Raw genomic sequence first — 25,184 nt, forward strand, 5'->3', positions numbered from 1 at the left:
CGTGGAACTAAAACACCATGTGTTCATGTGTCTCAAATTTCTGCGATTCAAATGGGGTGGAAATAATATCTCCTGCACCCCAAAACTTCTAGACTCTAACGAAGGACGGCACCAGTGTAGTTCGCGGTGCAGTCGGCGTGCGAGTTACTTGAGCTCCACCACACAGTTACGCGAGGGGCAAGAGGTGTCTACTCCGGCTTCTTCACGGAAGATCAAATGACACTGTGGAAACTACAAAGGATTAATTCAAAGCGTGTGTTTCTGTTGGAACACCTACATCAATATTGATGAGAGAGTATACACTGTTTTGGAGTAGATAGCGTTCGTGCTTTAACAACATGAGTACGCTGAAAGGTGGTACGCGGTCGTGACTGCAGTGTCCATGACGTAAGGACGGCTTTGACTTCCATGTCAACGTTTAAGCTTGCTTTCGCCGAGTTTCCCATTTTACGTAGCTAAGCGGAGACGTAGTCAATTGTTTTCCTTCTTCGACTCTTTCTTCATGCAATCTCACTTCAATAACATGCATAACTTATCAAACAACCAACACAGCCTTGTCTGAGGAGTAGTTTATGTGGGGTTTTGTGCGCACTTTGTTCTTAATAAAATGTGTATCTCCATCCTTATCGAGGCGAGCTCTGGTGTGTAAACAGAAAAGTGCTGCCTCCAAATACGAACAAATAAAGAGATATGAGCCGTCACCTCGGGCACACTGTCCTTTCATACTGATACAGCCGAAACTCGACGGTTAAACATTCGACACGCATTCACCAGATTGAAGTAGTGTGCCTCTTACTGAATACTCAACACAAAGTGTGACAACAGCCACTCGCGATTTGGTTCTTAACAGTTGTCAGAACCGGCTTACACTATGTCCTAAAAAGGATGACAAGAGGTAAGATTTTGCTTTAAAACTTAGTTTGCGTATCGCATGTCAATTTGGTAATGATGAATTGTGTTAGCGAACTGAGTTAGTTTTATCACTCTGGGCTATTGTACTAGTTGAAATCTAGGAGCTTTTTTAACCAAATACAAAACTTGCAATTTCGAGGGCAGGAATGCTTTTGTGAGTTCAGTTTTCGGGTACGATTTTCGCCATTGCAGTCCACCTGAGTTAGAGATACGTTCTTCCAATTTCTTCATTAAAACTTAGGCCGGCGTATTTCATGGTACCAATAGCGCTGACTCAATTTAGTGTCACTTCTCGAGTCAACGTCGAGCTTCTCAAAATATCTACACTAAGAATTTGTTGAATCTTGTGCGGCAGCTTTCGGTACGCTTGTTTACATGTCGCTGATGTTGCCAATGTAAAGTACTTTCTGCTCTGCCCAACGGTACATCGCAGCTTGAAACTTTCCCTATGTGTCCACGCAGGTGATCTGCAGTAGTCCACTACAGCTGACATCCGAAGCACCCATTCTCGCTCGAATTACCGGGTCCAGCGCCGGCAAGAACCTAAGAAGATGGTAGCCATTTTACAAGGACGATCTCCATCTCGTTGCCTCCTGGATATAGGGTGACCTCAAACAACCGAAACGTACCACCGACGGCAAAGAGCGCCGTCTAGGGCACAAGTTCACTTTCAGGGGCTATGAGGAACAATATTCCCTATGGTGGACAGCAGCTATCAGTACAAGCCACACTTAGACATGACATTACGCAATGGTCTGCGATGCAGTTCAAGCCGTACATATGGAGTGACCCGCGTCTTCTCAACTCCCGAGCCGACAGCAAAGACAACTTCGCAGGGTGAGTGTTTTGTCGTGTATTATATGACATTTGGCTAATTTTTGCCTTTGAGCCTCTGGAAAAGTACAGAGAAATATGCAGTGTTTTGTATCATTCCACATCGTGGACCTTGCGTTGAATAAGAGCCAAATGATTATGCAAAGGCCGGACAGATTAGTTATTAAACTTCTACGCCCAAAGTCCTTCATAACAGCAGCTGGCCAGAGTTCAGGACTTCTGAACACAAAAATATAGGACGACTTCGTCATTTAGCCAGAATGTCATTGACCATGGACGCACAGAAAACTTACGTACCTAATTTACATAATCAGTCCAGGATTCTAAAGTTTGTTGTCAGATGGCTTGGCAGCCACCTCGTTAGCAGTAGCGACAGTTTCACCATGTGCAATGAAAACTGCTCCAACACAGCTGGCGGCTTTCCCTAATGAAGCCAACCTGGACTACGTTGTCCGCTGAAGTCCAGCTACATAAATAAACAAAACCATTATAAAAGGTAAAATTGTATCTGCTCTAGCAATAATATTTATTCCTTCTTGTTATTCGTTTTTATACACAACGAATTTTTCCAGTTCACCCCTCCCGCCCTCATCAGTTTAGCACAAACTTTCAGCGACATAACTTTTGAAGCATTTGCATCTTCAGCTCGTAAGAAGGTGTCTTTAAGGACCGTCTGGTTTAAATAGGTTTTAAAAAAATAACTGCAGTTAAAAGCCCCAAGATATGCTGATTAAATGCGATAAAACTGTAAGTCTTCTATTTTTCTATGTCATTACATTTCACGCATAACTTGTAAGCAAGGTTTCCAAACCAAAAATACTCACGCATAATTTGAAAGCAAAGTTACGGAACCAAAAATTCACCGTTTACACGGTCATTGCAGCTGCCGTGCAGTGACTGGTAAGACACGCGCAAACCATGTTCAAGTTCTCCCAAACTATCTCAAAGATGGGTGTTTTTTTCACTCAAATGAAAGAAAGACGCAACTAAGTTGTCTTCGCACTTATTAACATAAATGTACGCCACCTGAAATTATGCGCTGAGTATAAAAAGAACAAGATGATACAAAGTGATACTACCATAGAGTTTACCGGGCGCTCGGCGACGATGATATCACCTCATTTGCGCGAGAAGCATGGTAAGAAACCTTTCCTCTTTTGCATTTAAGCAATTTTGGTAATAAGATTGGGGAAAAAGTGCCCCGCATTTCTTTCCGAATGCTGGGAGAAGAGAGTGGCTTCGTGCTTGCTTTCTTTATTTCTCTTCTGTTCCTCAGTGCTCTTTGCGCTGGCATTGCTGTTGACGTGCGTATCGCACAACTCTTCGCAGACTCTAGGCCGCCTGTCGTGTTTTCCACTCAGGGCAGGGGAGGGGGGGGGGGGGTGAGGCTCTCGTTAGGGCCCGCTCTTTTTCGCCTCGCGGTTTCGCGTGGCTGACATCTGCATAAATGTGCCGCCAAAGGGGATGGAGAGGGGGTGTGGCCGGAGTGGAGCCTTGACGACCTACATGTGAGCGCAACTATTTGCGTTTCCGCGAATCGGAAACGTGTCGTCTCGTGGACTCTGTGTAAACAAGCCGGGATCGTGTTTGCTTCGTTCGTGTCGGCTTTCATCGTTTGTTATGACAGGAAGTTCGTGAAGGATGTGCTTGGAGGGTTTTTTCTCCCTTGGAGGACTTGCTGGCACGTGGCACGAGAAACTCCGGTTAAAGACATCCCTTCCTGGGCTCGGTTTCGAGGAGTGTTTCAAGTTCTCAAGGACGAAAGAGACGGTGGCTGGAGAAGAAGATTCCTTGTTTACTCTTGCAAAGAAAGAACCAAAACTTAAAGACGTTGTTTTGTAGTTTAGGGCTCGGGTTGAGATATTTGCGTGAGATGATGGCAGTATGAATGAAACGACGGTGAACAAAGTTCTGTAGTAATTGGTTTCTGCTCAGGTGTTCAGTAAGATCTTCTGCAAGGCTTAAACATCTAATTTTGATTTTCTGCCAGCTTTCGAAACCTTTCGGAGTCGAGTTTCGAAACCTCTCGCTGCCTCAGGTCTTGGAAAGGATTAATAGCTTCATTAATAGATTCATACTAAACTGGCAATTAAATGTTAACTTAATATGAATTCAGCGTTAATTGACATGCAATTAAATGTGAACTGCAGGTTTATAAACAGTCAGTTAAATATGTATTGCCAGTCAATAAAATCTCAATTTGGATCTATCGAGTTAAGTTAATAAACAGCCAATTGGAATACGGTGGTCAATTTTAAATTGAAACTCAACACAAAAAAGTCTATAAATTGTCAATTAAACCGCAAAAGAATTCATAATAAACTGGCCATTAAAGTTAACTTAATATGAATTCAGTGTTAATTGACATGCAATTAAATGTGAACTGCAGGTTTATAAACAGTCAGTTAAATATGTATTGCCAGTCAATAAAATCTCAATTTGGCTCTATCGAGTTAAGTTAATAAACAGCCAATTGGAATACGGTGGCCAATTTTAAATTGAAACTCAACACAAAAAAGTCTATAAATTGTCAATTAAACCGCAAAAGAATTCATAATAAACTGGCAATTAAATGTTAACTTAATAAGAATTCAGTGTTAATTGACATGCAATTAAATGTGAACTGCAGGTTTATAAACAGTCAGTTAAATATGTATTGCCAGTCAATAAAATCTCAATTTGGCTCTATCGAGTTAAGTTAATAAACAGCCAATTGGAATACGGTGGCCAATTTTAAATTGAAACTCAACACAAAAAAGTCTATAAATTGTCAATTAAACCGCAAAAGAATTCATAATAAACTGGCAATTAAATGTTAACTTAATAAGAATTCAGTGTTAATTGACATGCAATTAAATGTGAACTGCAGGTTTATAAACAGTCAGTTAAATATGTATTGCCAGTCAATAAAATCTCAATTTGGCTCTATCGAGTTAAGTTAATAAACAGCCAATTGGAATTCGGTGGCCAATTTTAAATTGAAACTCAACACAAAAAAGTCTATAAATTGTCAATTAAACCGCAAAAGAATTCATAATAAACTGGCCATTAAAGTTAACTTAATATGAATTCAGTGTTAATTGACATGCAATTAAATGTGAACTGCAGGTTTATAAACAGTCAGTTAAATATGTATTGCCAGTCATTAAAATCTCAATTTGGATCTATCGAGTTAAGTTAATAAACAGCCAATTGGAATACGGTGGCCAATTTTAAATTGAAACTCAACAAAAAAAGTCTATAAGCTCTCAATTAAACTTCAAAACAATTTATTGCCTAGACTCATTAAGTATTTAATTAAAACTGGGTACAAATATTTGTAAGGGACTGCAGAATCGCCTGCGAATAAAGGTAAAATATTTTCTTGCATGAACCTAAACTTCCATTCCGCTTTCAGATCCATGAAGTGTCATCTTTTTTTATCATATGCATCCTTCGTAGTAAGTCAAAGTCCGTTCTGGAAACCTGCCCGCTACTTTCGCCACTTTGATATAATTCGAAAAACTGATTATAATTTGGATTCTAAGCGATCTCCAATCATCTTTTTCCCTGCTTGCAGCACGTGCTGACATTGCAGTTTGATCCGCATCTTATCCAGCTGAAGCACATAACGAACACCTTATCCGTTCCTACAATTTATCTACAACAGCAAAAGATGAGGTGAAGAGAAACGGCTATTCAGTTACGAGAAGGGAGTAAGGCGTGCTCGTGAAAACAGTGCGCTTATAACGAAAACTGGAGCCTGTCTCAACTATCGGGGAAATTGCAGCCGAAATCGTGAACATAAAATAAAACACGGGAATATAGAAAGTCCTCTTGTGGTTTATTTCTTTAGTGCAGCGGATCTTGAGGCGTGGCATATAATTACAAGACAGACCGGCGGCTGCTTTCTCGATTAATCAATTAACGCGGGTTCGATCCCGGCCGCGGCGGTGGAATTTCTTTGGAGGAGAAATTCTAGAAGCCCGTGCACTGTGCGATGTCAGTGCACGTTAAAGAACCCCAGGTGGTCGAAATTTCCGGAGCCCTCCACTACAGCGTCTCTCACAGCCTTAGTCGCTTTGGGACGTTAAACCCCATAAACCAAAAACCAACCAACCAATTAACATCTTCTTCCAACGTGTACCGCTGAGCTCTGATTATGCCGCTCTTTCGTTTTGCCTGAATTCAGAAAATATGAACAAATCTAGGTCGTAGGCCAAAAAATTAATCAGGGTTCCTCGCGAAATATTACAGCCCTAAACCTAAAATGCAGAGGCAGCGGAATGGGCACTACCATCATGACGCCAATACTTGCATGATCAAGAAAGAAGGAGGGATGGAAAGCGGGAAGAACTAGATAAGAAAATTAGTCTTTACGAGATGGGCGTTTGCATCGTGAGAATAATATTAGCACTGAGCAATGCACTTACATCAGGAGGGGCCAGAACGTTATAGAATAGTTAAAATACCAAAAGAAATCGAAACACAGAAGGCAACTAAGAAAACAGTGAAAGAAAATGCGCACTCAATATTTCAAATCTGAATGTGCGCACAGGAGTAACTGAACCTAGCCTGTATCGATGAATTACCGCATTCTGACGAGGAAAAGGTTACTGTCATGCAAAACGCGCCTTTTATGGGTCACAAAAGAGATAAATATAAAATAGAGGTTTCGGCCCTATTGGTTTTTGCAAGCAAAGCACCATAATGACAAAAAAGCATCAAAGCGTCAAGAGTTACCAACTCTTGAACACCCAGTAGCGTTTCAAACTGGGCTATCTTGTTACAAACAAGGCTATGAACATGCAAGACGATACTAGCTCTTGTCCTGGTGTTGCGACATCGCAGTCACTGCTCTTGGAGTCCGCACCGTGCTGTGAAGGCAAGCTAAACGATCTCTTTGACGAGCAAAGCACTTGGATTCAGGACACACGATGGCTGTTTGCCGCTGGAGAAGGCCGTATTAATACATCGTGTTTAGTCCAAGTTATGGGGAAGCACAACTGCACGCGCCAAGATTAAATGTTTTCCGGTCAGCTTCGAGATTGCACCCTATACCTGCATTTAATGGGATCTAAGAAACCCTTTAGGGTCAGTCGCGTTGCAAAATTTCGAAACCTTTGACGCATGTCCTTTTACTCATGTGACTATTGGCCCATGGCTGAAGTGATAACTGCATTACGCCCGTCGCAAAAACTTTGCCTCGCGAGACATTGCTTCATAAAGAGCAATCGCCGACCTTGCCAGCAACTGACGCTATGGCGCGGGCAACAATTGCACGCAACTGGCATTGCGCTGCGGCGCGAGTACGAGAACTGAAGCGACCAAAGCTGTCCCCCTGTGAAGAGAGGATGTCATGGAAGTGCTACATGGAAAGTTACCCGCGTCATGGAATGTTAGCCGCACAAGTGCCACATAGCAGCGTCGGGTAAATAATAAAAACAGAAAAATTTTTCAAAACCTCGAAATAGCGCTGCGAATTGTGCCTTTCTTTCAAACCATGACATTTATACTTGTAAGCCCTAAATGGAAGAGACGGAGTGCTGCACAATCTGTCTTGTGAAATTATGTCATGTACGGTACACCGAATTACAGGACTGGGGCGCTGTGCAAGGAGGCCCTGTGTTTGGCGAAGCTCGGGATCTCGCCGATCTCTGGTGACGCCCTCAGATGAATAAACTAATGATATGGACATAAAACCCAACCATCCGCAAACCACCAATTTTGTTGGGATGTCTAGAATTCATTGGGGGTTATTATCAATCTGGCGTCACTTCATGGGTGGTCAACAAAACACCACTTACGGGATCACACCGTCGATGACTTCTTCCACTTCCTTATCGTTCCACTGAGTGCATTAACTATAGAACTACGTTATAGAGGCAATGATTTTAGGGCATTTTAATTTCGCGGTTATCGTGCTTCACAAGCACTTTACACTGCGCAATATTCGCATTGAACGCGCTTTGGAATAATAATAGACTCAAGTTGGACATTTTATGATGAACGACCTTTCTTTAAACCTGCCATTGCTGCAAAATAAATATATTGATGGAAACTCTATGGTCCACAAATGTGAAGTAGGGTTCTGCGCATTAGTTTCAACATTGCAATTCCAAACATCACAGTACGCCCGTTAGCCTGTCATCAACCCGCTTAACATTTTTCTCCTCGTCTTTGCACTTCTGAGGCAGAACTGAGAGCTTAGGTATCATCCTTTTGAATGGTTTTTTTATACTACGGCAAGTAAAATATGGTTAGGGGTTAGAAAAAGCTTAACATTCACAAGGAGACGAGGAGCCACAAGGGTAAACATATAGAACACTAGACAGGTTGCATATCAGAACTGAGACGACAAGAAAAGCACACTAGTACAGCATAAAATGGATCGCTTAAAAAATGTAGACACGAGATAAACATGAAAATTATATACATGCACAATGTTCTACGGTTGCTGAGGATTAAAATACCCTGATTGCATCTTATTTTGTAATGCGGATTTGACGGCAGGTGTGGTTAAAGCTTGCTTGCTTCTCAACATTTTTAAACCATTTAAACTGTAACGCTGAGCTATTTTGCAATATTACGCAAAACAGCGACGCGCAGAATGAAAGGATATCTATGTAATTCATCCTAAGTGAAATCATCTCAATGTCAGGTCCTAGGTGTCTGCCATATGCCCAGAGTAAAGCCTTTTCTTGGGCCGCAAATTTAGTCCGCTAAACAATTTCGCCTGAGTATACACCTTAACCACAATATCAAGGACTTGCAGAGGAAAGCTACGCTGCCCTAAAGTAACCAGCGTTTATACGTACACTGGTCTTCTGCGTTCGAAGTTTATTCTTATCAAAACTTATTTACCCGGTCTCTAAATTTCTGTTTTGATCAATGCGATATATAGTTTTATGGTTCCATGTTTATGCATCTCTCAAACATTTAATCGAATGAACGTACAGCCGCGGCCATAAGTAAACGGAGCACGCTATTGCGTTCAATGTGCAATCACGCTTTCTCCATTGGTAATGAAGAAGCGTTGTTTGTCTACAAGAAAGCCCACCAACCTCCTCTACCAGCATGTGCGCACCACTGCTGGAAATTTCAATTAGGTAACACGTGAAAAATATTCGAAGACCGTTGAGTGCTCCGTTTACTTTTGTCCGCGCCTATACGTGGTTTTTCGTCTCGTCGTAAATTTCCGGCCCCGCGAAAGATCTCCCTAGTTCCTTGATGACGTCTCGGTTAGATTTTTAAATAACTTTATTCCAATGTACGTACCACCGACACAACCGGTGACGTCCGTAATGCTGCCGCGAAGAAGAAAACGTTGAGTTGTAGTATAAAACTTTATTCTGCAAAATGGGATGGGGTTCAGGGGTTGGGGTCCTGAGCAGCAGGTGGTGTTTCTAGGTACAGGATCCCATTGGTTCTTGCTGCCTCTTCGGCCCGCTCAACCAGCGCAAGCTGATCTTGCGGGTCGGACAGAAGCTCCTCCCACTGCTCGACTGATGGGTTTGTAACTTTGGGCTCTATCGGGCTCGCCCGACAGCCCCATAAGGAGTAGTAGAGGTTGAAACTTTGAATAATATAAGTACGGTCTGCCACAGTCTTTGGAAAAGCGAGCGACCACTTCTGAACAGCGCGTCGGAGACGTCCCTTATACAGCGACTCACAGCTGTGATATGCAATGCGTCAGTCTCAGCGGACGCTTCCCTGTAAACCCCAGTCTTGTAGAATGGAGGACACAGAGGACTTGCTCTTCTACTACGAAAGATTCAGGACCACCACGCAGTCGCCGCAGGCGTGGGACATCGCCTAGATCGTCGCATAGCCAGCGTATCGGCTTACCCCCTATGCTAAAATTAACCGAGAGACATGTTTTTGCTTCTAAACCATACAGTGGGGCCTTTACTGTACCCCTAAAGACCTAAAGATGTCAAAACGTGAGGACAAGGGTTCACCTTACGTTACACAGACTCTGAGCTCAAGGGCTGCAATAAGTGCTTCGCTGCGCGGCTAAGAAACAAACCACAGTTGCACGGTTACTTTTGACAAAGACGGTACGTTCTAGAGAGGCAAAAATGACGGTGGAACTCTTCGCGTGCAAGTTACTGTTCGGCCATGCGCAAGAGCTAAAGCAAGGACAAGCTGACGGACACCAACAATCGTGACTGTCGAAGTATAACGGTAGACAACGGACGGCATCGCGTCGGAGTCTGAGCGTCACTCTCGAAAACACAAAGTGCATCGATTGTCGCTTGTTTCTTATCTTGGACTGCAATCGCATGAAATTCCTATAAGCTGCATTCTAGCCACGTAGCACTGACCAGAAAGCTGTTGGCACACGTCTACAGCTGCTTGTACGAGGTCTGTCCGACCTTTGGCCGAAGAAAAAAAACTGGCATGATTGGAGCGTTGAAAACCTGATCATCTTCAATGTAGTCTCCTTGGGACTCAACACACTTCTGCCAGTGGTGCTGTCACTTTTGGAAGTATTCCGAAAAGGCCCCTTTCGGAATGGAGTTTAGCTGAGCTGTCGTTGCCGCCATAATGTCCTCTCTTGTTTGAAATCGCGCTAATTTCAATGGGCTCTTGATTTTGGGAAACAGCCAGAAGTCGCAGGGGGCCATATCAGGGGAGTAAGGAGCCTGTTGAACTTCTTGAGCCTGGTTTCTCGCCAAAAAGTATGAATTAAGTGCGAGGAATGTGCAGGAGCATTGTCGTGATGGGTGCGCCAATTTCCTCTTAACCTCAACTCCGGTCTTTTGCGCCGCACAGTGTCTCGTAGGCGACGGAGGACATCCCTGTAGTAATATTTGGTCATTATTTGACCATGTGGGGTGCGTACTCGTGGTGTGCCACACAGCAGGAGTCAAAGAAAGCAATTAGCATCATTTGGACGTTGCTGCGCATTTGGCAGGCATTCTTTGGTCTTGGGGACGTGGAATGCTTTTACTGTGACGACTGGGATTCGGTTTCCGGGTCGTCCCCGTACACCCAAGACTCGTGACCAGTGATTATGGTGTTGACGAAATCGGAGTCACTGTTTGTGGAATCCAGCATGTCCTGTGAGACTTCAACACGAAGCTGCTTTTGCTCCACCGTGAGCATTTTCGGCGCGAATTTCGCCGCACCTCTCTTCATGGGGAAATCTTCGTTGATAATGAAATGTGTATAAAATTGCTGATGTCCACCTCCTCCGCAATTCCTGGAATAGTCACTCGACAGTCCCTCATCCCCACAGGGTTCACTTCAGTAATGACCTGGTCATTTCGGTATGTTGGTGGCCGACCGGAGCGTGGTTCGCTCTCCACCGATGTGCGGCCGTCTCTTAAATAGTTGTACCACTGCTTAATCTGTGTGCTGCTCATAGCATCGTCACCAAAAGCTGTCTGAATATTCCGAATGGTCTGCACTTGGCTGTCGCCCAATTTCTGGCAAAATTTGATGCATTAGCGCTGCTCCGGTCACTCCGCCATTTTCTTTGCTATAAAAAACCGACGAGAGCACTGCGCACCACCTCACTCAAACGCTGCGTCCGAGCGACTGACGCTATCGGCAGGCGGGAAAAAACGCATTAACTGTCTCACATATCTCAGTAGACACTAGTCGAAAATTGTATTTGAGGAAAGGAAGTTGCGCAGTAACTGTCTCACATATTTCGGTGGACACCCGTCCAAATTCGCGCGCGGTGACGTCACGACAATTAGACCAATCTCAAACACGGACAAATACGCCTTGCTCGTCGGTAAATTGGTTTTTGAGGAAAGGACATGTATCTGTCTCGCATATCGCGGTGGACACCTAAACCTCGCCGTAACGGGAAGGGAGAAAGATGGGAGCGAACGAAGACACCGTATTCACTAGACGCACCTTTGTTCATTCCAAACCATCGAGCTGGCATCGTGGTGTGGTAGCGTGCTCGACTCGCACTCCGGAGACCGGGGTTCGATTCCCAAGCTCGGCCAATTTGTTACTCGGTTTTATTTATTTGTCTGGTCTGACTAGAAAGGCTAATTAGACTAATTGCTTAAGTAAGCAATTAACTAAACTCAGTCAAACTTACTTGGAGCATCACTATACGATCCCTTTAATTGGTTGCTTGGTTAGTAGCCAAAGTACAATTGGCTCCGTCTGAAATTCGCGCACTGTGACGTAACGACCGTTTCGACCAATTGAAAAGCGTGACATTTCTGTCGACAGCTGCTGCTTACAACGATGAGGCATTAAAGGCTTCCGCCTTAAAATTCGTGCATGCGCACGAGGGTTCAGGGTCGGCTGATGCAAGCGGGCTTGTTTCATATCCATCAGGTGTTTGTAAAAAAAAATAAGGTCGGATACTTTTCTAAGAGACCTCGTATAGCATTACCCAAGGATGACAACGATGACAAAACGGTGCAATGGGGTATGTGCCACTCCCAAACAGCAGCGTATAAGAGAGCTCTGTTGGTTGGCATGGCCGTGCTTTAATTGAATGAAGCGAAAGGTTTGGCGCAAGAATGTGCGGCATGTCCGCTGTTCGCCTTTGACCATGGATAGACAGATAATACCCGAAAGAAGAGACAAGCTCTTGGCACACTCCAAAAAGGCTTGACAAACGGATTCCAGCGAGTTTCCAATAGGTGTGCTTCTCTTGCGCTTTCCACACTATCTTCTTTCACTGACTGCAGTCTCGCAAACTCGCGGAAAACTCGGGCCACCGTAACGTTGCATTCGTTTTAGCCGTCTCGTCATAGCGTGAGTCGTGGCGTAAGCAAGAGGAGATGGAAAAGGAAACCAACCATAACTGGCAAGGCGATATCGTCGAGTCGCTGCTGACTAACCACCTTAATGCCGCCGATATCAGGTCTGCGCGAGCCACAAAGACCGAGCTCCGCCAATCCGGCTAGAAGAGATTCTTCCCCTAGATTAAAGCCGGCCTGCCAGAAAGGCATGGGTATGGCGTGCGTTTACGGAAGTGGCATCATAGGCATGTTCTTGCTGCGATCGGCATGACACCATCCCGCACTGCTTTCGTCATTGGCAGCAGCGACCAATGTCTGAAGAGGGATTGAAAGAAAACCGAATTTAAAGGATACAAAATGAGCAGCTATTTTACATATAGGCTTCTCTTTCCATTCACTCATATGTAAAAGTTATGGAAAATGTTTATTGCTACTCAGCTTTACAAAAACTTTTTCTAAGAATAATCGTACAAATATTAACTACCGTGCGGACCTTCATGAGATGTGAACTACAGTATCAGCGAAAAATAACAAATGAAACGCAATAGTCTAATTAGAACGATGGGATTCATTTCATAAACTTCTCTTTATATATTTCTATTGTGTTCTCACTGACTTTAATCTATTTCCTTCCACTTTGAATGAGGTCTCGGCGCTTGCATTTCGACTCTGGCAAAATGAAATTGGGTTTCAGTTCAATTAGAACAATGCCTAGAGTTAGAACTAAACATGGGACACTGAAATGCGGTGTCTTCGTGTTTTAAGGCGTTATCTAGGACAAATGAAATCCAGCAATCGATCGATGCACTCCAATTTGCGCATTCAATACATTTCAATTACAGCTTCACAATAGCACCCCCTATACAACAACAATGAAATTGAGTCTTCGCTTTCGATCTCTTACATTTCTACGCAAACACGATCATCTCTGCCACTCTTATCAAGTTTTTCTTCGTATTCATCTATGCGCGTTTTTGATCTCGCCATTTTGTGTGCGTCATGTCACACCGACCACGGTAACAATATAGGGCTTTCATTTTGCAAGACAAACAATTGTTATTCATTTTTATCATTCATATCTCAATATTATAATTGACTTTCAGCAACAATTCCAAGCTTTGAAGGTCGCTTACACTGTAAAGGCGCTTGGTCTAGCGTTTATAATTTTTGTTTGCTTTTTCTGCGACCAAAAGCTGGTGCTATCTCCTTATATAATTTTTTTCAATTTTATTCAAAGGTCAGAGATACTGCACTGCTGAAATACTGCGGCTCTTCCTAAATATGGCTCTAAATCTGCCCTTAAAGTGGTGTACTAGAAAAGTGCAGAAAATTTCAAGAAAAATTGTAAAATATAATAATGCGGCACTTTCAAGGTCCATCGTACAAACTGCTAGGCTAAGGCAACATGCTCGCAACTGAAAATTTGTTAACATCTTAAGAGCGTGAGAGAGGCGCAAAATAGAACGCGGAAAAAAAAATACAGTTTCTCTGATGCAAAACGACACCATCGTAGCATCAACGTAGAATTTTGCGGAAGGCCCGACGAAGGAAGAAACCGCATTAATGTAACGGGAATGAAACATTTTGTATAGTGAGAAGCATCTTATGCTATTATTCACAGTGATTTCTAATGAAACGGTCCGGGCCAAGGAATGCAACAAATTTCGAGAGTGCAATTCTTTTGAGGTGAGGAATAGTTAGAAGACTCAAGTACATGTGTGGCAGCATGTTCTTTTTTTTTTTTTGTTTTGAAGAAAAATTTATGAGAACGTGAATGGGCGTGTAGGAGGTTGAAATCGATGTTTGAAGAAAAATCTCTAATTTGCAACTTTAACCTCTTTCTTTCCGCTCTTGCAGAAAACGATATCTAAATAGAAAGAATAATTCAAACTAGCACGAAATGATTCTTTTGTGTGCCATCGGAATGGCGGTCAGGCTGATGATTATGATGAAGATAATGGTATGGTGAATCATAACAGCATGCTAGGTAAATACGTACTAGGGCGTAGCTTTCGATAGGTACTAAGATGAAGGTGCCTGAGGGTTATCTTGGGAAAAAACATGTTATAGATGGGCATCGACTGGAAGATTGCATATGTACAGTCGTTGCCCAAAGTAACCGAGGTCCTGAAGGGGGAGACTTACGCCAGCCCTTAAGCTCCAGATCAGCGTAAGGTAAGGAGAACTCTCGTCCTCACTTTTAGAGGCCGTTTGGTCCATATGAGCATCGTAAGGCTTCATAGAAAGGCAGAGAAGGAAACCCCGTTCCTCGGTTATTTTTGGCAAAGCAACGGGGTATGCCCTTGCGCCATGAAAATTCATCATCATCATCACTTTTGGCAAAGCGTGCATGACCACATGGAATATGGAAAGGGTCAGGTATAGAGAGTTCTTTGAAACAACAAATTGGCAGTGCATGCAGCTTAGGAGAGTGATAATCCATGACACGCATACGAGCAGCTACCGCTCAAATACAAGCGGCGAACGCTGAATGAAGAACGGTAATACGACCACAATATGCAATTTTCGTGACGTTTTATTGTTTTCACGCTTAAGTAAAGGTCAAGGGATTTGGAAACGTTTAACTAAACACGTTTCAGGACATGTTTTAAAAGCTGAATTGTAGGAGCAAAGCAAAAACTTATAGCCGGGTACCGTCTTCTCAGGACGAGCGGTCCGCAGTGGTTGGATATGATTAAAGTACTGTAATGTCGCCACGCATTATGGTCACTGCCACCGGACAATCAGAAATAGCCGCGCTAGCTCATGCATGGTTAAAGGGATTCGTGACAAAAGCAGTAAACTCTTCAGCAGTCTGGTTCTTAGTTTTGGCCAGCTTTTCTAATTCAGTGGCCATTGTTGGATTTAGGCGGATGGTGGAGACGTAGAGTAGCTGTGATCCGAGCCGGCAGCTTGACATTTGTTTATCTATAGTTGTTAACCTCTCTGCTTGCGGACAGGACTGAAGCGACGTCAAGGACGCGAAAACGGGTGCACTAGGCTCTTATAGGTGGCGCTGTAAAAAATAATGGACAGGCGAATAAAATCACGGATGACTCCACCTCATTTTGCTTTCCTTCCAACCTTTACCACATCCACAAGCAGCAAACCGCACTTCGGTATCGCTCTAGGGCACCAGGCGTCGACGAAGTCCGGGGACAACGTACCCTACAAAAAATGAACAGCCAACCACAATACAGACTAGAGAGATGAACGCAAGGAAGAAGAAAGAGGAGGTGTGTTCCCTGGAGGGGAAAACATGAGCGAATGAGAGTGAGGTGTTTGGGGGAGGTCGAGGAGACAGCGACGGCGGAGGCAGGGGGGAAGGGGGTAAAGAACGATGTTTCTCAACCACGCAAGCAAGGAGTGATGGGGAAGAACCGCGAGACACAAGGTAACCGACCCGAAGCGGCGGCCGGCATCGATCCATTTGGCCAAACACACCTGCAAGCAGCCGGGGCAGCGGGCCGCTCCGAGTCGTTGGACTCGCGTCGAGGGAGCAGCAGCAACTGTCTCGACAAGACGCCCCCATACGAGCTGGACGCGGCGAACGAATGCCTAGCGCTGAGCCGTCTTCGTTTTGTTGTTAGGGCGGTAGTACGTGTAAACTGGCTAGGAGCTTGGAAGTTTGTGTGTTAGCGTTTTTTTCAATTCCCAGAATACATGACGTGGCACGACGCTTTTGTTCTTGCAGACAACTTTGTCTTTCCTAGTTGATTCAACCCTTAGATCATAAAAAAAAACAGGAGGAAAAAAGAGTGGAAATAAAGCATAGATAGTGCATCGGATTATTCAATTCATTTATGTGCTCGCGACTACTGCTAGCTACTACTTGCGGCCACAGGACATATGGCTGTCAAAGAACTAGAAAGTTTGTCGCAATATATATAGCAGGTAAGTAAGGCAAGATGCTGTACTATCATTTCCAAATGAAACGTGTACAAATCAACTGAGAGAAGAACGAAAACAAACAACAATATTAGTGACCGGAGAGAAATTACAGGCTTGGCCTATTAAGAGTTCCAAAGAGCGGTTTCTTACGCCTTCGATGCGAAAGTCAACCTTTCTAGCACTCTGCATTCCTAGGGTAATATCTTCTTGTTTTGCTGTTCGCATTTCAGTTATCTCTTTTGCGTTTCATTTCTCGCTGAAAGTACATCGGTTGATAACAAGCAATAGAAGTAGAAATGTGAATAAAACAAGCGCTACAAACACAAACACAAGGGGGAACACTGCGCTTACTCACAACTGAAGGGTTTATTAAGAAGCTCCAATATATATGCACACTGAATATATACGAAGTGCTACTCACAATGAATGTTTATCAACTTGCTCAGTAGTCTGCACTGATGCAACTAGAAATGTGCCGTGCCAGCCTATGTTCCTAAGGCATTTTTTAAGAATAGTAAAAAGAAAATAATGGATCAGGAAAAGAGACGTTACGAAACACGCAACGAAATTGAAAAGGACGACGCAAGAAGGGGTGTCTCGATGCAAATTCAGTTTTCTTTCTCGGCGTGAAATGGCATCCCTGCTATGTAAATTAGATGCCTCCTCCTTGGTTGAATGTCATGAAATTGGGACTGCGTGAGCATTCGCCGTATGTTTCTTAATATCTGATGAAGACTTCTCTTCAGGAGTGCAGGCTAGAGCGGTATATGCAAAAGGATTATGATAATGCTTTGCATGAACTGAGAAGCTATAAAAGGAAAAGTAAGCTCATTGAGAGATGAAAGACACGCCTAAAAGTACTTCAAGCGAGATTTTTTCCTCACCAAAATTTCATGTTTTCCTTTTTTGTGGCTTCGCTAACGTTCGTTCTGCGGCAAAAGCCTATTTGTTACTGATAAATTTCGTTTTAAAAAAGGAATACTTTTTCGTTGCTTTATAACGATTTATGACCTTGATGTTGAAGTCAAAACATAGGAGAGGAAGGCAATGTCGTGCAGCTTCAAACGTACGGTGCGAAAAACGTTATTGACGTCACCGGCCCCGCCTGTGGAAACGGCTTGTGGCGATGATAGGGGTATTTAAGCTCTGTTTTTTTTTTTCTAGACAATAAAGGCTTCATTTTAATGAGTGGGCCCTCTTTTACGTAGAAAGCCGCAACGAATCGCACCTCGCGAATATGAAACCATCCGTCCAGTTCTTTTACACTAAAATTAGCTGCGCTGATCTCAGATAGGAATATATTGACCTTTGCTTTCGTGTGAAGGTGCAGCGGCCAAAGGGAGGCCAGTTCATTCGAGATAACGGCGTTGGGACCAAGTTTTAATTAGTAGGAGATCGGGGAGAGAGTAAATCTATGATTTGGAGAGCTGTGATTTGGAGAGGAAGCTTACACTTACGTTAAAATAAAGTAGATGTTATGACAGTAAAAACGCACTGAAAAAAATCCATCCGCTATTTACATGACCAGGTCACGTATGTCCAGTCCATTATCCATAATAATTTTGCAAAATAATTTTTCCAATTCTCAAAATTCGGGCCACAGCTCTCAAGTGATTGCTGCGTTCGCAGGGGTGACTTGTGGGCAGGTCTCTCATCACCACGCAGTGGGTCTTAGCAGCCCACTGTTAATGTGACCTGAGGCACAAAAATGGCAATAGGTAGTTCACTTATCACGTATTTTGCATCAGCATCTTCTCGCACCTCGCTGGTAAACGGCCACAAGGCATAGTGCCTACTATTGAAAGAGTGAGCTCAGCATACGCGCTTGACACTTGATATACGTGAAGGCAGCACGGTCGTTAAAGCATATTCACAGAGAAAGAAGACATACTTTTTTATTATTTGATACCTCAAAGGCCCCTCGTATGGGGCATTAAAGAGCGATGGGCATGACAGTTCAACTATTTTCTTGATAGCGTTCTTGAAATGGATGGCGTTGATGTGATGCACGGCGTCCTGTGGTAGATCATTCCAGTCCCGGGATGACGTGACGAAAAAAGATCGGGAATGAGCGGTGGTTCTTGCGGTGGGGACGTAGACGGCCTTATGGTGGTTAATACGGCTTGAGAGGCGATAAGCAGGTGATATGACCGATTCTCCTAAAGATGAATGATAAAACATGTGAAAGAGGCACAATCGAGAAATTTTTCGTCGCGTTTCAAGGCTGGCTAAGTTAGCTCTAGATTTTAAAGCAGACACACTAGTGTAGTACGAATAGTCAGAATAAATGAAGCGGGTAGCTTGATTTTGTATTTTTTCCAAGGTTAAAGAGAGGTTAGACTGGTGAGCATCCCATATTGCCGAAGCATATTCTAATTTAGGACGGACAAAAGCTATGTATGCAAATGATTTAATGGATGGGGCGGCAAAATGTAGATTGCGCCGTATGAAACCAAGGGTACGATTAGCTTCGTTAGCGATGTTCGGGATATGAGATGACCATGTTAGGTTTTCCGTTACAGTAATACCCAAGTACTTACAGAAAGAGACGGACGACACTTCTGAACCGAAAATAGTGTATTTAGAAGGAGTACGCATCTGCCGACGATGGAATGAGATTAAACATGTTTTGCAAATATTGAGAGACATTAGCCAACGTTCGCACCAAGTTTGGATTCGGTTAAGATCTTGTTGAAGAATGCCCGCGTCAGTACTGTTAGTGATTGGGCGGTAAATTACACAATCGTCAGCAAATAAACTGGAGTAAAGTAATAAACGGGAAGAGTAAAGGAAAAAAACGATTTCCTTAAAAAGTTATGCTATTAGAATGGTGCGATATATATATATATATATATATATATATATATATATATATATATATATATATATATATATATATATATATATATATATATATATATATATATATATACAGGGTGTCCCAGCTAAATGTAACCAAACTTTTAAAAAATGCGAAGTGTCCTAGTCCAGTAAAACCAACTCGGAGTTGTTCGTAGTCACGTGGCCTAGTCTTGAGTATTTTTTTCGCTCTTCAAAGTTAATTAATTAGTTAAGTTTAATTAGCCAGCTTTTTAATTATTCACTTCAGGAAGAAAGTGTTAATGCAAAAGTTTTAGATCACCTCAAAAAACCGCTAGTAGTGCTATTTCCGTCAAGTTACGATTTACGTAGCTTCATTTATTGGCCTTAGAAGAAAGTTGTCACGTGACCAGCTGCTCGCTCACTTCTCTGCCCCGATGTGCACCCAAAGTCTCATCGAGGAGAGGACTTCAGAAAAAATGGGTTTTATTCTTTAAGGCGCGTCTTGGGACGTTGAAGTGGCACAGTTGTCATGTGGAAGCTTTTTCTTATTGTGCGGGTTATGGTTAAAGGCCGGTAAAAAAACTACTATACGTAAGTATTACTTTGCTGCAAATGTTTCAGTAAGCTGTTTCTCAAAGCGATCTACAACTTTTCGAATGACACTTTGTTCCTCAAGTCAATAATTAAAAAGTTAGTTAATTAAGCTTCACTAATTATTCAACCTTGAAGAACGAAAAAAATACTGCAGACTAGGTCACGCGACTCTAAACAACCCTCATTTGGTTTCACACGGCTAGGACACCCCGTGTTTTTTAAAAGCTTGGTTACATTTAGCTGGGACACCCTGTATATATACCGGGTGTTTTTTTTTAGAAGGTCCAAAATTTTTAAAGACAGGTAAATTCCTTTAGATTTATTTTAACCCTGGGGCTATACTGAGGGCTGCGGCGGACACCAGGTAACAGGCAAACTACTTTAATTAGTTCGCTGATTAACTTAATACGTTAATTAACTTTTATAATTTTTATTTTAGGGGATATGTTGTTTGAGCAGAATTGGAGATCGTCTTCCAAACAGTCCAGAAAAAAAAAAGATTTTCATGGAAAAATTTTTTCCGCGCGTAACGAAGCGCGAAAAAGTCACCCTAGTAGGCAGCTTCACACTGTAACACAGCGTCTGTGAGCGCCTGTGAAGTAGCTCGCTCCGCCCTGCACTTTGTGTCAATGCGTTTTTGTTCCAGCGCGGCATTCCGTGAGGCCGCGGAGCGAAGCGAGATAAGCAGCGATAGCGCAGGCCGCCAGCCCGGGACGCGTGACGCAAAGCACAGGGCGGAGTGATCTACGTCAGAGGCGCTCCCGCCGCTGCGTACGGTGTGAAGATGCCTACCAGGGTGAATTTTTCGCGCCTCGTAACGTGCGCGAAAAATTTTTAATTAAAATTGTTTTTTCTCGGTTGGACTGTTTAGAGGACGATCTCCAATTCTGCGAATACAACATATCCCCTAATACAAAAATTAGAAAAGTTAATTAACATATTTAGTTAATCAGCGAACTAATTACAGCAGTTTTCCTCTTGCCTGGCGCCCGCCGTAGCCTCCAGTATAGCTCCAGTGCTAAAATAAATCTAAAGCAATTTACCTTTTCTTAAAAATTTTGGACCTTCTAAAAAGAAACACCCGGTATATATATATATATATATATATATATATATATATATATATATATATATATCAGTAATATCGGTAAGAAATAATATGCATATATATATATATATATATATATATATTATTTCTTACCGATATTACTGACGGCGGGCTACAAGCCTCTCAAACGTTAAGGAGCTTCACTGTAATAATCCAAAATCACCATTCAATATATATATACAGAAACTGAGACGCTGCTAATGCATTGTGTTCGGTCCTTCTACAGACTCATCACTCGCAATAGCCTCATGAATTTTAAAAATTTTCCATTGCTCCTTTTCCTCAAATACCTTTCACAGAACAGTTGACCGGTTATTCAGTGGTTATATCTTCATGCATAGAGATTCTTAACGTTAAGTAGTACTCTTTAACGAGGCTTGTACACTGCACACCCCAAGCCTTGCAGTCGTCGGTCAACGCCCTCTCACCTAGCGAGAGCATAGCAGCTCCTCAATTCCTGAGGGTCCTATGCCCGAGCATTGTCTTCGCTTGGCGTGTGTCCTGACAACCATCTCTAGACTACAAACTACAGTGGCGCGGCGCCGGTTATTTGAATAAAACATTCCCGGGCTCGTAACCAGCGGTTAAGTGTTTGTCCTTCGTCCATCTGTAATTACCAAGGACACCAGCAGTACCGTAGCGCAGCAGGTAAGGCGGTGTAATCACGGTGATTATGACACGACTACAAGGTTACCGGTGCTAATCAAGAAGCTTCAAATGACAGAACGCCGGCTGAATTCTTAGAACCAGCCTTCATTACTGGGGCGCATAATGACGCCGCTTCCTAAGCCGGCTTACGGGGCCTGTGCGCGTCGCTGTTGGAGGCAGAGAAGCCGGTGTTGTGTGGAGGTAATGGGCGAGGAAGTATTATCTCCCTCTCTTTCCCACAGATTGTTACGGTACCAGTACATTTCTTTCTGTAGAGCGCGAGATTACGGCAGACCTCTTAAATGAGCTGCATTATGCAGGCCATTTTTCATACTTTCGGACTGTTTTGAGCTAACTCAGGTAAAAAAAAAACAATAAACTAACAAAGCACAGTCCTCGGAGTCGAACTCGGCTCTTAGGACTCCAAATAAAGTACTGTCTAGGTATAAAATAAATGCAAATGAATCATGAAGCAAAATGTATATTTTGCTCAAAAATATAGTGTCGTTTTTAGAGCTGGGTAAGGAAATGACCTGATTTCTCGTAATATGGCCCCGAAGGCCCTGAAATTGTGCATTTCAGGGAAAGGAGTGAAGACCGATGAAATATGTAGGATAACACTACCATCACAATTCTGCATGTCGTCAAAAGAATTCCAGAAATTTAGCAAAGAAGAGGCAAAGCTTGCCACAAATGCAAACCTTTATTCTAGATGAAAAAAGGGGGGAACAATGTCAACGAAAACAATGGACACAACGTTCATATTCACAAATATTACCGGGAAAACCTGCTTCCGGCAGTAAGGGAGGGCAGGGATGATAGGAAGTTCGCCATGTACTGTCGCAAGCATTATGAAAGAGAATGCGGGAGCGCTGGAGTGCGTGGCAGATAGTCTCAAACCGTGCTTGGGGCGATACGCGCGGCCGCGTTTCGCAGCGTGATGGAAATGACTCTGCTGCATTGCCTGCTTCTGGCAGATTGTACCTCCCATCCCACTTCGTTTCTGAAAGCGGCCACCGCGTATCGCCACAAGTTGGGTTCCATTCTATCTGCCACGCGCTGGCTTGTTCCCTTTCATAAAGCTCACGACGGTACGCTTGCATATGAAAATTTTGAGCATCATGGCGTGACAACGACAGTAAATATAACCCATAATCTCTAAAATGCCGCACTGATATGCGAAGCAATCTTTTAGAGAGAAAAGTAAGCTCCGGCTTAAGGGTCCAAACAGAGGATCCCTACAATGCACTCGAGAGACGAGATTTTGCGTTCCTGCGTTCACGGGCTGTGAACTGCAATGACTCTGCGCACCGAATGTAGGATATCTTCAGAGGCAGGGGAAGTAGTTTTGCAATTTTTTTTTCTTTAAGACAGGATTTACGAAGTGTAATGGCTGAACAAGAGGGTTCTTGCACGATTACAGCTATGTGCTGCGTGGTGGACAGAATAATATCTTGACGCATAGCAGAGTAGAGAGGGATTCGTTCAGAATATAAGAATTGCTTGTAATTGCATAATTAGTCAGGTTTCTCCAGCGACGATAAGAGTAGACGAAACGTTAATTTTACCATTCCGCTTTCTTGCAATTGCCTACTCGTTGTCTATGTCAGGGGAAAGCAAGGCTGTGTCGCAAGTGTCGAGGCCTTGCTGGTCATGAGGACGTTTCTTCAGTCTGCTAAGGAGTACTCCACTTTGATTATCCTCGGATGCAGCCTAATGAATGTGCAGTACAGATAGTGGGAATAAATTAGCGCGTCGAGTTCTTCATCCCAGAGAACAGCCATGCCTCATAAGTGGGCGCCGGCACTAAGTTTCTGGTTAGCGCTTTCTACGTTTTAGCGTTGCATTTTCCTCCACTATGTATGATACGTGCTCCACGGTTCATATTGTTACGTGGGAGGAGGCGTTCACAGCCCGCAGAACGCTGGTGCACTCACACTGAACAGACCACAAGCACAGGGCGCACCGGACGTCAAGACACAGGCCACTGCACAGGATTCAGAGCCCGCGCACGCGCCAAGCGCCCTCTCACTTCGTCTGCCTCATCGTCTCTGAGTCGACCCGTAGCATGACCCCCGGGCGTGAAAGCATCGTCGCGGTGCGGCTCAGAGAGTGTCAGAAGAGGGTAGGTGGTAGGGCTTAAGGCGCGACACGTGCACAATATCGGAGGGTGGAGTACGGGAATTGCACTCGGGGAAGGCAGGCTCAATCTCGTATGTGACGGCTGTGACTTGGCGCAGCACGCGATACGGGCCCACATATCGAGAAAGAAGCTTTTCCGAGAGCCCTACACGGCGAGAAGGCACCCAGAGCAATACAAGGGACCCAGGCAAGAAGGCACTGTCCAGGTGGCGGCGGTTATAGTGCTCTTGCTGAGAAGCTTGGGAGGCTTGCAAGCGGGAACGGGCGACTTGGCGAGCATGGTCAGCATGGGCAATGGCTTCACGGGCGTATTCAGAATGTGCGGGAGGAGACGTTCGATACAATGTGTCAAGCGGCAGTTGAGGCTCACGGCCGTACAAGAGGTAAAACGGAGAGTATCCGGCAGTGTCGTGGCGGGAGGAGTTATATGCAAATGTAACGTATGGGAGTGCGACGTCCCAGTCTCGGTGATCAGAGGAGACGTACATGGCGAGCATGTCGGTGAGCGTCCGATTGAGTCGCTCAGTGAGGCCATTAGTTTGGGGGTGGTAAGCGGTCCTCAACTTGTGCTTAGTTGAGCACGTGCGAAGAATGTCGTTTACCACTGCGGAAAGGAAGGTGCGGCCACGGTCAGTGAGCAGTTGGTGGGGTGCTCCATGATGAAGAATGACGTCCTGAAGAAGAAAGTCGGCGACATCAGCGGCAGTACTCGTGGGGAGCGCACGCGTTATCGCGTACCGGGTGGCATAATCTGTGGCGACTGCAACCCATCTGTTCCCAGAAGTGGACTCAGGGAATGGGCCGAGAAGGTCCAAGCCGATACGGTAGAACGGCTCCGGAGGGATGTCAATGGGCTGAAGAAAGCCAGCGGGAGCAGACGCAGGGCGCTTGCGACGCTGACACTCATCGCAAGCACCAACGTAACGGCGCACTGAGCGGTAGAGGCCAGGCCAGAAGAACCGACGGCGGATGCGGTCGTACGTGCGAGTAACGCCTAGATGGCCAGCAGTCGGGAGGTCATGAAGTTCGTGGAGAACGACTGTTCGTAAGTGCTTCGGGACGACGAGGAGAAGGTCAGGACCAGTTGGTTGAAGATTCCGGCGGTATAAAATACCATCAACGAGAGCAAAGCGGTTCAGTGAAGGGTCGGTTGGGGCGGACGTTAGGCGATCGATGATGGAGAGAAGCTCCGCATCCCGACGCTGTTCTTCGCCGATAGCTGTAAACGGAGTTACAGAGAACAGGTCAATGGTGCTTGCGCTCGTCACAGTATTAGAGTGGGCAACAGGGTAACGAGAGAGACAGTCGGCATCTTTGTGCAACCGGCCAGACTTGTATATCACAGCGTAGTCATATTCTTGGAGTCGTAGCTCCCAACGACCGAGGCGACCGATAGGATCCTTCAGAGAAGAAAGCCAGCACAGTGCGTGATGATCTGTCACAACTGTGAATGGCCTGCCATATAGGTAGGGACGAAATTTACCAACAGCCCAGACGAGGGCCAAGCACTCTCTTTCGGTAATGGAGTA

General features: G+C 44.2%; 1 protein-coding gene across 2 annotated transcripts in view; it reads left to right on the forward strand.

The window, feature by feature from the left end:
* The first annotated feature begins 1,612 nt into the window (after positions 1-1,612).
* The window catches only part of LOC149329217 (potassium voltage-gated channel subfamily KQT member 1-like), a 156,657-nt gene continuing 133,085 nt past the window's right edge, over positions 1,613-25,184 (forward strand). For both annotated transcript variants that reach the window (XM_089560148.1, XM_089560150.1), the window contains exon 1: positions 1,613-1,749. The gene's annotated coding sequence lies outside the window, so the exon portion shown is untranslated. The remainder of the gene's footprint in view (positions 1,750-25,184) is intronic.

Source organism: Amblyomma mixtum, chromosome 9 (genome assembly GCF_055824585.1).
Source record: "Amblyomma mixtum isolate Tamu chromosome 9, ASM5582458v1, whole genome shotgun sequence".
Lineage (NCBI taxonomy): Eukaryota > Metazoa > Arthropoda > Arachnida > Ixodida > Ixodidae > Amblyomma > Amblyomma mixtum.